The following is a 17,927-nucleotide window of genomic DNA, read 5'->3' on the forward strand; positions in this document are numbered from 1 at the left end:
ATTTAGGATTATTTCATATCTTCATTTAAATAAAAATATATTTGTATCTTTTTTTAGATACAGTCAATAAATAATGTGAACATGTATCATAACATGGAAATCTAAGAGAACGTGTTGTGGATGATTGTGGACTGGGAATTTTTTTTAATTAAATTTTTTTACACATTTTTATTAAAAAAAAAAAAAAAAAAAAAGTTTTTCCGACGTATTACATTTTAGACGCTTTCTCTTCTTAGTTATTATTTCTCCGGCTGTAGAAAAGAGCCGCTCACAGGGCACAGAGGAGGCGACACAGTTGGCGTATCGGTCACGTGACCAAAACAGCTCATGATCGGTCACGTGACTTTCTAAAACCGACACAGGGTTTTGCTCTATGAGCTCGACGCATGCGCCGATGCATCGGTGTTGCCGGACCCATCACTAGGTCATACAATTGTACAACATTTTGCACCACAAAACTCAACCTCACCACCCGACAGTTGATAGTAATAATAATACTGCATTATTATTATTATTATTATTTTATCATAACAAGTCTTTTTCATAAGCAGGCACAGTGTGATTGACTTTAATTTGTACATCAAATGTGTCGAAACTGGCCAAAGAGCATACACAATTGTGTTTATACTACAAGTCCCAGAATGCATTGCAGTCCGCTGGTCTGTACTCGGTTGAGTTTGACGCAATACGTTTTCTTTCATTCGGTCCATTTGCGGTTTTTCCTTTTTTGTGTGTGTTATTTATTTTTTTTTACCTTTTTTTTTACTGGAGGTGATAAATATAACTCACTCCTCACCGGCCTGCGTTTTAACTTGTTCAGCGCGGGGTGTCACTGCCGCCACTTCCCAGAATGCACTGCGTTTTAGGTCACGTGGGCGGGGGACCAAGCTTGTTGACGGCAAAGTCCCTCGTGTGGAACGGCGCTCTTTTCAATCACTTCAAGTGGCGGTTTTGTGACTAAAATCATTGTTGTATTTTTTTTCCAATTCAAATCTATAGTAACTGTTTATTTGTTCTCTAAATTCCGTCGCTAGTGGCTATTAGCTTGCATTGCTAATACCGGAAGTCTCTGTTCGCTCGGCTACGGCAGCTTTTGAGGGTCAAAACACGGATAAGCGATGCGTTTCATCGTTAAGGTAAATATGTGTAACCAAAGTAACCGAGGGTTTATATATCAATCAATCAATCAATGTTTATTTATATAGCCCTAAATCACAAGTGTCTCAAAGGGCTGCACAAGCCACAACGACATCCTCGGTACAGAGCCCACATAAGGGCAAGGAAAAACTCACCCCAGTGGGACGTCGATGTGAATGACTATGAGAAACCTTGGAGAGGACCGCATATGTGGGTAACCCCCCCCCCCCCTCTAGGGGAGACCGAAAGCAATGGATGTCGAGTGGGTCTGACATAATATTGTGAGAGTCCAGTCCATAGTGGATCCAACATAATAGTAAGAGTCCAGTCCATAGTGGATCCAACATAATAGTAAGAGTCCAGTCCATAGTGGATCCAACATAATAGTGAGAGTCCAGTCCATAGTGGGGCCAGCAGGACACCATCCCGAGCGGAGACGGGTCAGCAGCGCAGAGATGTTCCCAGCCGATGCACAGGCGAGCGGTCCACCCCGGGTCCCGACTCTGGACAGCCAGCACTTCATCCATGGCCACCGGACCTGTGCCCACCCCCCCTCCACAAGGGATAGAGGGGAGCAGAGGAGAGAAGAAAAGAAACGGCAGATCAACTGGTCTAACAGGGGGGCTATTTAAAGGCTAGAGTATACAAATGAGTTTTAAGATGGGACTTAAATGCTTCTACTGAGGTAGCATCTCTAACTGTTACTGCTAGAACATTCCATAGTACTGGAGCCCCAATAGAAAACGCTCTATAGCCCGCAGACTTTTTTTGGGCTCTGGGAATCACTAATAAGTCGGAGTTCTTTGAACGCAGATTTCTTGCCGGGACATATGGTACAATGCAATCGACAAGATAGGACGGAGCTAGACCGTGTAGTATTTTATACGTAAGTAGTAAAACCTTAAAGTCACATCTTAAGTGCACAGGAAGCCAGTGCAGGTGAGCCAGTATAGGTATATATATATATGTATATATGTATATAAAGGTATATACAGTATAGGCGTAATATGATCAAACTTTCTTGTTCTTGTCAAAAGTCTAGCAGCCGCATTTTGTACCAACTGTAGTCTTTTAATGCTAGACATAGGGAGACCCCAAAATAATACGTTACAGTAGTCGAGACGAGACGTAACGAACGCATGAATAATGATCTCAGCGTCGCTAGTGGATAAAATAGAACGAATTTTAGCGATATTACGGAGATGAAAGAAGGCCGTTTTAGTAACACTCTTAATGTGTGACTCAAAGGAGAGAGTTGGGTGGAAGATAATACCCAGATTCTTTACTGAGTCGCCTTGTGTAATTGTTTGGTTGTCAAATGTTAAGGTGGTATTATTAAATAAATGTCGGTGTTTAGCAGGACCGATAATCAGCATTTCCGTTTTCTTGGCGTTGAGTTGCAAGAAGTTAGCGGACATCCATTGTTTAATTTCATTAAGACACGCCTCCAGCTGACTACAATCCGGCGTGTTGGTCAGCTTTAGGGGCATGTAGAGTTGGCTGTCATCAGCATAACAATGAAAGCTAACACCGTATTTGCGTATGATGTCGCCTAGCGGCAGCATGTAAATACTAAAGAGTGCAGGGCCAAGAACCGAACCCTGAGGAACTCCGCACGTTACCTTAACATAGTCCGAGGTCACATTATTATGGGAGACGCATTGCATCCTGTCAGTAAGATAAGAGTTAAACCACGACAAAGCTAAGTCTGACATACCAATACGTGTTTTGATACGCTCTAATAAAATATTATGATCGACGGTATGGAAAGCAGCGCTAAGATCAAGAAGCAGCAACATAGATGACGCATCAGAATCCATCGTCCATATGTTGCCTATACTGTATAAAACTACAAAATAACAAACACGGAGGCTCCAGTTTTACACGAGGACCACTTTATTGCGTTTTTTTTTTTTCAAAACTACGCTCCACCACAACCTATCACCACTTCCGCTCATAGCGCCTTCAAAATAAGAGTTTTGATTGATCGATTGATTGAAACTTTTATTAGTAGATTGCACAGTTCAGTACATATTCCGTACAATTGACCACTAAATGGTAACACCCCAATAAGTTTTTCTACTTGTTTAAGTCGGGGTCCACTTAAATCAATTCATGGTACAAATATATACTATCATCATGGCCCTGCGATGAGGTGGCGACTTGTCCAGGGTGTACCCCGCCTTCCGCCCGATTGTAGCTGAGATAGGCTCCAGCGACCCCAAAGGGAATAAGCGGTAGAAAATGGATGGATAATACAGTCATCAAACAAGATAATCATCAGAGTATATACATTGAATTATTTACATTGTTTACAATCCGGGGGTTGGGATGAGGAGGGTTTTGTTGATATCAGCACTTCAGTCATCAACAATTGCATCATCAGAGAAATGGACATTGAAAGAGTGTAGGTGTGACTTGGTAGGATATGTACAGCGAGCAGAGAACATAGTGAGTTCAGATAGCATAAGAACAAGTATATACATTAGAAATGCATTTGATTGTTTACATTTGGTTATTTACAATCCGGGGAGGTGGGATGTGGAAGGGGGAGGGTGTTAGTCAAGGGTTGAAGTTGCCTAGAGGTGTTGTTTTAGTGCGGTTTTGAAGGAGGATAGAGATGCACTTTCTTTTACACCTGTTGGGAGCGCATTCCACATTGATGTGGCATAGAAAGAGAATGAGTTAAGACCAGAGGTGGGTAGTAACGCGCTACATTTACTCCGTTACATCTACTTGAGTAACTTTTGGGATAAATTGTACTTCTAAGAGTAGTTTTAATGCAACATACTTTTACTTTTACTTAAGTATATTTACAGAGAAGGAACGCTACTTTTACTCCGCTACTTTTATCTACATTCAGCTCGCTACTCGCTACTAATTTTTATCGATCTGTTAATGCACGCTTTGTTTGTTTTGGTCTGTCAGACAGACCTTCATAGTGCCTGCCTTACTGGTGACGTTTCACTCCGTTCCACCAATCAGATGCAGTCACTGGTGACGTTGGACCAATCAAACAGAGCCAGGCGGTCACATGACCTGACTTAAACAAGTTGAAAAACTTATTGGGGTGTTACCATTTAGTGGTCAATTGTACGGAATATGTACTGAACTGTGCAATCTACTAATAAAAGTTCCAATCAATCAATCAAAAGTGTGAAGGAAAAAATATACTTATTTATTTCAACCGTGCATCCCGTCAAAAGCCTAAAGACTGATCGCACATGAGGACGTTCCTGTCTTCACAATAAAAGTGCCACTCCATCGCGCCTGCGCTTTCAAAATAAGAGTCTCCGAAAGCCAGCGCAAACAAGCTAGCAAGTTACGGAGTTTGACGCTAATATATTTCTTGTAATGTGTATAAAAACGAATATGGAAGCTGGACAAATAAGATGCCAAAAACCCACCACTTTCATGTGGTATTAGACAGAAAGGAGGAACTTTTCTTCTCCTCCATTTGAAAACGTGGACGTTATCATCACTACTGTCTGATTACAATCAACGCAAGTCATCAGAATCAGGTAATACACCAACTTATATTCTAGTCTTCATGAAAGAAAGGAATCTATATGTTAAACATGCATGTATATTCATTAAAATACCTTTAACATGTAAACAAAAACAGCAAAATAAATACATATAAATGTATATGTATATATATATACATATATATATATGATATGAGTGTGTATGTTACTCATCAGTTACTCAGTACTTGAGTAGTTTTTTCACAACATACTTTTTACTTTTACTCAAGTAAATATTTGGGTGACTACTCCTTACTTTTACTTGAGTAATAAATCTCTAAAGTAACAGTACTCTTACTTGAGTACAATTTCTGGCTACTCTACCCACCTCTGGTTAAGACCTTTGTTAGATCGGAATCTGGGTTTAACGTGGTTAGTAGAGCTCCCCCTGGTGTTGTGGTTATGGCGGTCATTTACGTTAAGGAAGTAGTTTGACATGTACTTCGGTATCAGTGAGGTGTAGCGGATTTTATAGACCAGGCTCAGTGCAAGTTGTTTTACTCTGTCCTCCACCCTGAGCCAGCCCACTTTGGAGAAGTGGGTAGGAGTGAGGTGTGATCTGGGGTGGAGGTCTAGAAGTAATCTGACTAGCTTGTTCTGGGATGTTTGGAGTCTAGATTTGAGGGTTTTGGAGGTGCTAGGGTACCAGGAGGTGCATGCGTAATCGAAAAAGGGTTGAACGAGAGTTCCCGCCAGAATCTTCATGGTGCTTTTGTTGACCAGAGAGGAGATTCTGTAGAGACATATCGTTCGTTGGTTGACCTTTTTGATTACCTTGATTGCCATTTTATCACAGGAAGCTCAAGGCATATACTGTACAACAGCTTGTAACAGGAACTTAACATCACAAAGAGGCAAGTCCATAAAAATAGGTTACCGTATTTTCCGCACCATAAGGCGCCCTGGGTTATAAGCCGCGCCTTCAATGAACGGCATATTTCAAAACTTTGTCCACCTATAAGCCGCCCCGTGTTGTAAGCCGCATCTAACTGCGCTAAAGGAATGTCAAAAAAACAGTCAAATAGGTCAGTCAAACTTTAATAATATATTAAAACCAGCGTGATGTGGGCGCGCATGGAATCGTATATCAACATGGACGGAGCTGCGTGAAAAAAGCCACCCGGCCTCTTCGCGTAAACTTAAACTTACCTTAACCACTCGCTCATCTTTTCTTCATCCATCCCTTCGAGTTAGCTTTTATGATGACGCCGGCTGGAAAGGTCTCTTTTGGCAAGGTCTTCCTTTTGAATATCACCATGGGTGGAAGTTTCTGGCCATTAGCATGGCAAGCTAGAACCACAGTGAAGGATGACTTCTCATTCCCTGTGGTGCGAATATTCACCGTACGTGCTCCCGTTGTATCCACAGTGCGGTTCACAGGAATATCAAAAGTCAGTGGAACCTCGTCCATGTTGATAATGTTCTCTGGCCGGATCTTTTTTTCAGCTATCTTGTTTTTACAATATGCACGGAAAGTAGCCAGCTTTTCTTGAAAGTCTTTAGGCAGTTGCTGTGAAATAGTAATCCGTGTGCGGATGGAGAGATTGCGTCTTTTCATGAACCGGATCCCTGTCGCTTAGTAGGAGCCATTTTGTGGTCTTTACAGATGTAAACACACAAAGGAAATGAAACGTACGGTAATATCCGCGCGCTTTTTCTTCTTCTACGCGGGCGGGTGGTTGCTTACAGTAGAAGAAGAAGCGCTTCCTGTTCTATGGGGGCGGGTGCTTACCTTGGCGGTTGCTTGCGTAGAAGAAGAAGCACTTCCTCTTCTACGGAGAAAAAAGATGGCGGCTGTTTACCGTAGTTGCGAGATCGAAACTTTATGAAAATGAATCTTAATATTTATCCATATATAAAGCGCACCGGGTTAAAAGCCGCACTGTCAGCTTTTGAGTAAATTTGTGGTTTTTAGGTGCGGCTAATAGTGCGGAAAATACGGTACACATGTAATTAAATATAAAGAAAAAAATTGAATTTCCCTATAACAGTAAATTTCAACATACAATGTTATTATCTTGAGCATGTCTAGTTTCCATTGTCTTTAAAGTGAAACAAAAACATGTCATTCCAATGAAGGCAGATGACCATCAGCTGGCAGATGATGGAGGTTGTTTACTTTCGCCAGTGCATCTCTTCCCATTTTTCCTGCACTGAAGAACTGATCCTTAGTCATGATGACTGAGGCTGGAGGGGATAAGGTTGACTGGTGATGGATGGAGGTAGGAACCTGCATCTTCCTCCTCCTCTTCTGTGCAAAGGGCCGCAAAGAGAAATGTAGCAAACATGGCGTGCATTAGTGATGGGTTGATGAGGCGTCATGAAGCGTTTCGACACATTGCAAAACTGTATTGATACTGTGTCGATACTGTGTCACTAAATACTGACATCTGCTGGACATTAAAAATCCCTACAGGCAACCTATGGACCGACTCAACTGACACTGATTTGATGCCCTAGTACAGGGGTCACCAACCTTTTTGAAACCAAAAACTACTTCTTGGGTACTGATTAATGCGAAGGGCTACCAGTTTGATACACACTTAAATAAATAAATATATTGTCATTTGTAAGTTACACGTAAGTGTGATTTAAACAAGAATAGCTAAATAAATACATTTATATATATATAAAAAAAAATGGGTATTTCTGTCTGTCATTCCGTCGTACATTTTTTTTTCCTTTTACGGAAGGTTTTTTGTAGAGAATAAATGATGAAAAAAACACTTAATTGAACGGTTTAAAAGAGGAGAAAACACGAAAAAAATTAAAATACAATTTTGAAACATAGTTTATCTTCAATTTCGACTCTTTAAAATTCAAAATTCTACCGACAAAAAGAAGAGAAAAACTAGCTAATTTGAATCTTTTTGAAAAAATTTAAAAAAGAATTTATGGAACATCATTAGTCATTTTTCCTGATTAAATTTTAGAATTTTGATGACATGTTTTAAATTGGTTAAAATCCAATCTGCACTTTGTTAGAATATTTAACAAATTGGACCAAGCTATATTTCTAACAAAGACAAATAATTATTTCTTCTAGATTTTCCAGAACAAAAATTTTAAAAGAAATTCAAAATACTTTGAAATAAGATTTAAATTTGATTCTACAGATTTTCTAGATTTGCCAGAATAATGTTTTTGAATTTTAATCATAGTAGGTTTGAAGAAATATTTCACAAATATTCTTCGTCGAAAAACCAGAAGCTAAAATATTTATTATTCTTCACAATAATAAAACAATTTTTTTACTTGAACATTGATTTAAATTGTCAGGAAAGAAGAGGAAGAAATTTAAAAGGTAAAAAGGTATATTTGTTTAAAAATCCTAAAATCATTTTTAAGGTTGTATTTTTTTCTCTAAAATTGTATTTCTAAAAGTAATAAGAAGCAAAGTAAGAAAATAAATGAATTTATTTAAACAAGTGAAGACCCATCCATCCATCCATTTTCTACCATTTATTCCAAGTCTTTAAAATATTTTCTTGGATTTTCAAATTCTATTTGAGTTTTGTCTCTTTTAGAATTAAAAATGTGGAGCAAAGCGAGACCGGCTTGCTAGTAAATAAATACAATTTAAAAAAAATAGAGGCAGCTCACTGGTAAGTGCTGCTCTTTGAGCTATTTTTAGAACAGGCCAGCGGGCGACTGATCTGGTCCTTACGGGCTACCTGGTGACCGCGGGCACCGCGTTGGTGACCCCTGCCCTAGTATATACAATAATATAAACCAAGTCATTTAGGATTATTTCATATCTTCATTTAAATAAAAATATATTTGTATCTTTTTTTAGATACAGTCAATAAATAATGTGAACATGTATCATAACATGGAAATCGAAGAGAACGTGTTGTGGATGATTGTGGACTGGGAATTTTTTTAATGTAATTTTTTTACACATTTTTATAAAAAAAAAAAAAGTTTTTCCGACGTATTACATTTTAGACGATTTCTCTTAGTTATTATTTCTCCGGCTGTAGAAAAGAGCCGCTCACAGGGCACAGAGGAGGCGACACAGTTGGCGTATCGGTCACGTGACCAAAACAGCTCATGATCGGTCACGTGACTTTCTAAAAGCGGTACGCGCACCGACACAGGGTTTTGCTCTATGAGCTCGACGCATGCGCCGATGCATCGGTGTTGCCGGACCCATCACTAGCGTGCATAACAATGGACTAGTTGTCTTTATCATTTGCCCGGGCACTTTGCTGCCTTTTTATGACGTTTATGAAACCGAAATGAAAAGAAAAGTCCTTTTAGATGGAAGCCGTGTGCTAATCTGTGGCGATCAGGCCTAAAGCTCTTTTAGAAATGAAGGTATTTAAACCCAGCAGGAGGCCGCTGGTAAGTCTGCTCACAAGCTGGGTCTTATTACGGACAGCCATTAGAGCTTAAATTGCACTAAATAACTGGTGTTTCTTGTGCATCATGTTGCATCTCAACAGGAGCGTGCATGACCTTCAGGAAGGGAATCAGAATCCCAGTTTTGCCCTCCTGGAATCTTCCAGAGCAGAGTTGAGGCCCTAGAGAGATGTTTCTTTACTGTATGAATGCAGCGGTGATTATGAGCTTAGTAGGAGTTCTACATTCTGCTGTAAGCCATAATCCTGCACCGTGCATGAAAATGCTGCGTGTTTTCACTCCGAGTCCGAATGTAGGTCACACAGTCAAGCCTTCTGGATGTACTTCCTTAGGAGTTTCATTTTTGAACAATTCTTCTGCTGCTGCTCTGAGAAGGAATGCAATGCCACAATAACAAAGCCATAAGTCTGGATTACAATCATTAAGTGATTTAAAGCTGCTTCTCAGACAATCACAGGAGGGTGTTGGCGCATCCTAAGCGTATTTGGAGACTTGTCATTGACTTTGAATGATTTGGAGAAGAAATGTAGCTAATCAGTGCTATCGTAGCCGAATGGTAAAAGAGCACTTAGTTGGTGGCTTTGATGGTCATTTATTGTTTAGTTTGTCTCTATGTTGGTTCATTTCCTTAGTTTTCTTGCTCAGGGAGTTAGTTAGTTTGTTGGTTGGCATCTTTTTCAGTCAATGGGATTGTTGGTTTGTTCATTTCTTTATTTGTTATCTGGTTTGTCATCAGTTAGCATGTTGGCCGCCCTGGCAAGTATATTTTTTGGCGAGCTCGTTGATTTATTTCTTAGCTAGTTTTTTGGTTACTTTATTTGTTTGTTTGTTGATTGGTTGGTTGACTTTTTAGTTGTTACTGTTCAGTTTGTTCATTGGTTTCTTTGTTGTTTTAATGGTTGGTATGTTGGCCTGTTTGTCTTTTACCTTGCTAGTTCTTTGATGTATTTGCTAGTTGGTTGTTCTGTCATTTTATTAGTTTGTTAGTTTGTTTGTTAGTATGTTTGAGTTATTTGCTAGTTAGATGGTTGGTTCTTTGTCCGTTGGTTGGTTTATTTGTTAATTGATTGGTTTCCTAATTAGCTGTTTGCATGGTCAGGGAATTATTTTATGGAATGTTGGTTGGTTTCTTTGTCAGCTTGTTGGTTAGTTCATTGCTTTCTTTGTTAGTGGGTTTCTTCATCAGTTAAAATGTTGGCCAGTTCATCTATTGGTCAGCTAGTCCTTCGATCTCTTTGCTCGTTAGTTGTTGGCTTCTTTGTCAGGTAGTTAGTTGGTTTGTTCATTGGTTAGTTTGCGTGGTCAATGGAGTAATTTGTTTGGTTTCTTTGTCAATGTGTTGGTTTCTTCATCAGTTAGTTAGTACGTTGGCTGGTTTATCTCTTAGTTAGCTTAGCTAGTTCATCGATTTATTTGCTAGTTGGTTGGCTTCTTCTTAACAAGTAGTTGGTTTGTTGGTTGCTTTCATTATTTAAATGGCTGATTGTTTTTTCGTTTGTGGGTTGGTTAGTTTCTTTGTTTTCGTGGTCAGTGAATTATTTGGTTTCTTTGTAAATGTGTTGGTTGGCTGGTTGATTTGTGGGTGGATTTCCTTTATTTGGTTTCTTAATCAATTAATGGGTTGTTTGGTGAGCAGGATTACACAATGTTTTTGTGCCTATGAATTGTTGTATTTGCTGTCTCTCCTCAGGGAATACAATACGATAGGCGCCTTATACTCCCTGAAAAAGTCTGATCTAAATATTCTGAGCCTATTTTGTAGAATTTTCTGCTCACTGCCAATTGTTTGCACCGTAGCGGCTAAAAAATATTTGATCCAGACTGTCTTGGTCCACCTCACGATTCAATTAAAGATTGATTATTTATGCATCGTTAATTTATGTATATTTTATTTCATTAAATAAGCGTTTATTGCTTGCAACTTTGAAGAACAGTGCATTTGAAATAACTAATTCCCATCACATTTACTAAATTCATGGAAAAGTGTGCAAAACTGTAACATAAGTGTCAAATAATAAAGGAGCTGGGCGGATCTCTCAGTGGGGGGGCTCGCTGCAGTCAGCCAAATTTTAGAACTGTCTGCATGACTTGATTTACAATAAATGTATCGATTATTGACGTTTAATAATTGGTTTTATAATCGTCCATGTCCTAATTGCGATGCGTCTATAATTGTATTATTGTCCCCACCTCTACCAGACTCTATTGTTAACCAAACAGAAACTAGCTCAAGAGGTTGTTGTTGTTTAAATTAGCAGCACTTTTCCCCAAAGTCTTCCAGCACCTTACTCCAAAAGCCCTGATCTCTGAGTTACCGTATTTTCCGCACCATAAGCCGCCCTGGGTTATAAGCCGCGCCTTCAATGAACGGCATATTTCAAAACTTTGTCCGCCTATAAGCCGCCCCGTGTTATAAGCCGCATCTAACTGCGCTAAAGGGAATGTCAAAAAAACAGTCAGATAGGTCAGTCAAACTTTAATAATATATTAAAAACCAGCGTGATGTGGGCGCGCATGGAGTCGTATATCAACATGGACGGAGCTGCGTGAAAAAAGCCACCCGGCCTCTTCGCGTAAACTTCCCTTAACCACTCGCTCATCTTTTCTTCATCCATCCATCCCTTTGAGTTAGCTTTTATGATGACGCCGGCTGGAAAGGTCTCTTTTGGCAACGTCTTCCTTTTGAATATCACCATGGGTGGAAGTTTCTGGCCATTAGCATGGCAAGCTAGAACCACAGTGAAGGATGACTTCTCATTCCCTGTGGTGCGAATATTCACCGTACGTGCTCCCGTTGTATCCACAGTGCGGTTCACAGGAATATCAAAAGTCAGTGGAACCTCGTCCATGTTGATAATGTTCTCTGGCCGGATCTTTTTTTCAGCTATCTTGTTTTTACAATATGCACGGAAAGTAGCCAGCTTTTCTTGAAAGTCTTTAGGCAGTTGCTGTGAAATAGTAGTCCGTGTGCGGATGGAGAGATTGCGTCTTTTCATGAACCGGAAACCTGTCGCTTAGTAGGAGCCATTTTGTGGTCTTTACAGATGTAAACACACAAAGGAAATGAAACGTAATATCCGCGCGCTTCTTCTTCTTCTACGGGGGCGGGTGGTTGCTTACAGTAGAAGAAGAAGCGCTTCCTGTTCTATGGGGGCGGGTGCTTACCTTGGCGGTTGCTTGCCGTAGAAGAAGAAGCACTTCCGCTTCTACGGGGAAAAAAGATGGCGGCTGTTTACCGTAGTTGCGAGACCTAAACTTTATGAAAATGAATCTTAATATTAATCCATATATAAAGCGCACCGGGTTATAAGTTGCACTGTCAGCTTTTGAGTAAATTTGTGGTTTTTAGGTGACTCCACCCGTCTCATCCCCGCCTCTCCGTCATATTAAACGGCGTGACTCAGGAGTCTCGTGGGGGGTCGCCACAGAATCCGTCGTCCAGCTGAACGCATAAACACCCCCGTGGGCTCTCCTTCGGGGTGCTTTGAGTAACCGAGAGGCAGACAAAACAAATAGGAAGTGACACTCAGTGCTGTGGGAGAGCCAAACATGAAAATGAGTCCCGACTTCAGCGCGGCCAAATGATGTCAGAGCCTGCAGCGCCTTCCATTTATCATACGCTTAACCTATAAGAGACCCCCCTTTTTCCTGTGAGCCTTTAAGTAATAGACACACACAAGTCAGTGAATATACGCCCTGACCATTGTAGTCTGTGGCTGGCTCTTATGCTAATTTGACTAAGCACGGGCTAATCAAACATCAATCAGGCGGAAAAAGGGGGAAGATGTGCATCCATTTAATGAAGGAGGTCCCTTCCCTCCCCAGCATCATTAGTCCACTTGCACCTGAGCCCCATCCATCCATCCATCCTTCCTGGATGCGGTTCACTCTGCTCTGGCTTTGACGCAGCCCCCAACCGGAGGAGGAGAACCCGGGATAATCTCCTTATGTAAGCGACCAATTCAATTCATGGGACGTCTCGGCGCTAATCCACTGAACGATTCATGCATTCGGAACTCCGCGCGCAATCAAGAAGCAGCAAATAGAAGATAATAATTGTTCAACTAGAACCATTTCAAACGCTCCAGTATTTCAGACCGACTGTGTGGCTTTTGGGCTTTGCCTTTTATACTAAGGAAACTCCAGAGGTGGGTAGAGTAGCCAGAAATTGTACTCAAGTAAGAGTACTGTTACTTTAGAGATGTATTACTCAAGTAAAAGTAAGGAGTAGTCACCCAAATATTTACTTGAGTAAAAGTAAAAAGTATGTTGTGAAAAAACTACTCAAGTACTGAGTAACTGATGAGTAACATACACACACATATCATATATATATATATATATATATATATATATATATATATATATATATATATATATATATATATACACACACACACACACACACATATATATATATATACACACATTTATATATATATACATACATATACACACATATATATATATATATACACATTTATATATATATACATATACATATATATATATATATACACACATATATATATACAGTATATAATTTATATTTATTTATTTTTGCCGTTTTTGTTTACATGTTAAAGGTGTTTTAATGAATATACATGCATGTTTAACACATATAGATTCCTTTCTTTCATGAAGACAAGAATATAAGTTGGTGTATTACCTGATTCTGATGACTTGCATTGATTGTAATCAGACAGTAGTGATGATAACGTCCACGTTTTCAAATGGAGGAGAAAAAAAGTTCCTCCTTTCTGTCTAATACCACATGAAAGTGGTTGGTTTTTGGCATCTTATTTGTCCAGCTTCCATATTCGTTTTTATACACTTTACAAGAAATACATTGGCGGCAAACTCCGTAGCTGGCTAGCTTGTTTGCGCTGGCTTTCGGAGACTCTTGTTTTGAAAGCGCAGGCGCGATGGAGCGGCACTTTTATTGTGAAGACAGGAACTGTGCAGTCAGTCTTTAGGCTTTTGACGGGATGTACGGTTGAAATAAAAAAGGGTCTTTTTTCCTTCACACTTTTGATTGATTGATTGAGACTTTTATTAGTAGATTGCACAGTACAGTATATATTCCGTACAGTTGACCACTAAATGGTAACACCCCAATAAGTTTTTACACTTGTTTAAGTCAGGTCATGTGACCCCTGGCTCTGTTTGATTGGTCCAACGTCACCAGTGACTGCATCTGATTGGTGGAACGGAGTGAACGTCACCAGTGACTGTATTTGTTGAAACGCAGGCACTATGAAGGTCTGTCTGACAGACCAAAACAAACAAAGCGTGCATTAACAGATCGATAAAAATCAGTAGCGAGCTGAATGTAGATAAAAGTAGCGGAGTAAAAGTAGTGTTTCTTCTCTATAAATATACTCAAGTAAAAGTAAAAGTATGTTGCATTAAAACTACTCTTAGAAGTACAATTTATCCCAAAAGTTACTCAAGTAGATGTAACGGAGTAAATGTAGCGCGTTACTACCCACCTCTGGGAAACTCTAGCAGTGCTAATAGCTAGCATGCTAGCAACCTGAGTGGATACTCCATGATAACATGGCTGCAAGTTGACCTTCCTACAAAGATCATTTATATGGGAGGATTATGGAACACACCAAATGGGGAAAAATACAAGCATATGAAATTCCCGCGAAAACACACATTTAGAGACATTATTTTTTGCGTCAAAATGTCACTTTGCGTTTAAAAAAACAAATTAAATATCAATAAAAATATGATCCAAACAAAGTTTGTTTAAAGGGGAACTGCAATTTTTGGGAATTTTGCCTATCGTTCACAATCATGAGAGACAAGAGAACATGTCTTTTTAAAAAAAAAAATGTATTAGGATTTTAAAGATGATAAACGTTTGAAAGATACGGCTAAGATCAGTCACTGTTGTAGCCTTCAAAGTCTCTAAAACAACTTCAAAACCCTCCAACGACATACACCTTCATAACAATATGTACAATATACACACTGCAAGTATATATATAATGTAGTAACAGACACCTTCATAACAATATGTAATATGTACAATATACACACTGCAAGTATATATATAATGTAGTAACAGACACATTCATAATAATATGTAATATGTACAATATATACACTGCAAGTATATATATATCAGTGACGTGCAGTCACTAAAGGCAGGTGAGGCAGGGCCTCACCTGCCATCATGGAAAGAAAAAAAAAGTAAAAAGAAAAAAAAAAAATTAAATTGTTATATGTATCCAGTGATTATACTATAAAGTTATTTTCCATTTAACTTCACCAGTTTTAGATAATTTTTATTCAAAATCGCTGAATTTTCACATTTGCTGTTCAAATACTGAGAAGAGACGGTGCGGTGATCAGCAGCCAGTCGAGGCACGTCACTCAGTGCCTCAACATGGATTGCGCAATGACTCGGCTAACTGCTGGCCTGCTGTGCAGTGAGACCGTATTGCTATATGAATTATATTATACATTTCCATAGTTTAGTTAGCTGAGGTATATAATGTACAGTGTATTCTGTCAACAACTGTATGTGTGTAACGTATTTCTTGTGCTGAGCGATCATAAAACGGCTGCAAAAGACGCACTGGCTGAGGCTCGCCTCCTGCACCCCCGCCCTAGAATTGTTATATCAACTAAAGCCCACACTTAAACTTTCCACGTGCAAGATTGAATCTATTTTAAAAAAATATTTCATAAGAAGCCAAAAAGTGCAAAAACAATAATGTTGGTGTTGGAGGAGTTGTGAATGACTGCAGGGACACATTAGATACACCTGCAGACTGCAGGTGTATCTAATTCACAACTCCTCCAACACAAACATTATTGTTTTTGCACTTTTTGGCTTCTTATTACATAACTTTTGTAACCTATTTTCATGGGCTTTCCTCTTTGTGATGTTAAGTTCCTGTTATGCGCTGTTATACAGTATATGCCTTGACCTCTTATTTTGAAGGCGCTAAGAGCGGAAGTGATGTCACGTTGCGGAGGTTTTTGAAAGAAGGTAAATAAAGTGGTCCTCGTGTAAACTGGAGCCTCCGTGTTTGTTATTTTGTAGTTTCATACAGTATAGGCCACATTTATAAACCCTCGGTTACACTTTTTTAAATAGATTCAATCTTGCACGTGGAAAGTTGAAGTGAGGGCTTTAGTTGTGGACTTCATTTCTAAGTAAAGGTAAGACCATAATAACGTTTTTTTTATTAAATGTGCTTTTTTGTGTGCTACAGTTTGTATGTGTAAAGTTAAAGTTAAGTTAAAGTACCAATGATTGTCACACACACACGAGGTGTGGTGAAATTTGTCCTCTGCATTTGACCCGTCCCCTTGATCACCCCCTGGGATGTGAGGGGAGCAGTGGGCAGCAGCGGCGCCACGCCCGGGAATACTTTTTTGGTGATTTAACCCCCAATTCCAAGCCTTGATGCTGAGTGCCAAGCAGGGAAGAATGCTGGTATGAGCTTTTAAACATAACCCGTTAACTGCTGCCAATCAAATGGTGAATAAGATACTCTTTAGGGTTCATATGTTTGTAAATCTGACTGTGATGAAGTCAGTGCCTCACCAGCCATCAACCTCACCGCACGTCACTGATATACAGGTAAAAGCCAGTAAATTAGAATATTTTGAAAAACTTGATTTATTTCAGTAATTGCATTCAAAAGGTGTAACTTGTACATTATATTTATTCATTGCACACAGACTGATGCATTCAAATGTTTATTTCATTTAATTTTGATGATTTGAAGTGGCAACAAATGAAAATCCAAAATTCTGTGTGTCACAAAATTAGAATATTACTTAAGGCTAATACAAAAAAGGGATTTTTAGAAATGTTGGCCAACTGAAAAGTATGAAAATGAAAAATATGAGCATGTACAATACTCAATACTTGGTTGGAGCTCCTTTTGCCTCAATTACTGCGTTAATGCGGCGTGGCATGGAGTCGATGAGTTTCTGGCACTGCTCAGGTGTTATGAGAGCCAAGGTTGCTCTGATAGTGGCCTTCAACTCTTCTGCGTTTTTGGGTCTGGCATTCTGCATCTTCCTTTTCACAATACCCCACAGATTTTCTATGGGGCTAAGGTCAGGGGAGTTGGCGGGCCAATTTAGAACAGAAATACCATGGTCGGTAAACCAGGCACGGGTAGATTTTGCGCTGTGTGCAGGCGCCAAGTCCTGTTGGAACTTGAAATCTCCATCTCCATAGAGCAGGTCAGCAGCAGGAAGCATGAAGTGCTCTAAAACTTGCTGGTAGACGGCTGCGTTGACCCTGGATCTCAGGAAACAGAGTGGACCGACACCAGCAGATGACATGGCACCCCAAACCATCACTGATGGTGGAAACTTTACACTAGACTTCAGGCAACGTGGATCCTGTGCCTCTCCTGTCTTCCTCCAGACTCTGGGACCTCGATTTCCAAAGGAAATGCAAAATTTGCATGGTTGGGTGATGGTTTGGGGTGCCATGTCATCTGCTGGTGTCGGTCCACTCTGTTTCCTGAGATCCAGGGTCAACGCAGCCGTCTACCAGCAAGTTTTAGAGCACTTCATGCTTCCTGCTGCTGACCTGCTCTATGGAGATGGAGATTTCAAGTTCCAACAGGACTTGGCGCCTGCACACAGCGCAAAATCTACCCGTGCCTGGTTTACCGACCATGGTATTTCTGTTCTAAATTGGCCCGCCAACTCCCCTGACCTTAGCCCCATAGAAAATCTGTGGGGTATTGTGAAAAGGAAGATGCAGAATGCCAGACCCAAAAACGCAGAAGAGTTGAAGGCCACTATCAGAGCAACCTGGGCTCTCATAACACCTGAGCAGTGCCAGAAACTCATCGACTCCATGCCACGCCGCATTAACGCAGTAATTGAGGCAAAAGGAGCTCCAACCAA

The 17,927-nt window shown here is 39.9% G+C and overlaps 1 protein-coding gene across 3 annotated transcripts in view; it reads left to right on the forward strand.

Annotated features, from left to right (window-relative positions):
* The first annotated feature begins 884 nt into the window (after positions 1 to 884).
* The window catches only part of LOC133575965 (phytanoyl-CoA hydroxylase-interacting protein-like), a 55,905-nt gene continuing 38,862 nt past the window's right edge, over positions 885 to 17,927 (forward strand). Inside the window, exons 1-2 of one of the 3 annotated variants that reach the window (XM_061929009.2) lie at positions 885 to 1,136; positions 6,744 to 6,886. The gene's annotated coding sequence lies outside the window, so the exon portion shown is untranslated. Of the gene's footprint in view, positions 1,137 to 4,454; positions 4,659 to 6,743; positions 6,887 to 17,927 lie in introns of those variants that run through there. The other 2 variants (XM_061928960.2, XM_072915333.1) reach the window with 2 other exon arrangements.

Source organism: Nerophis lumbriciformis, linkage group LG02 (genome assembly GCF_033978685.3).
Source record: "Nerophis lumbriciformis linkage group LG02, RoL_Nlum_v2.1, whole genome shotgun sequence".
Lineage (NCBI taxonomy): Eukaryota > Metazoa > Chordata > Actinopteri > Syngnathiformes > Syngnathidae > Nerophis > Nerophis lumbriciformis.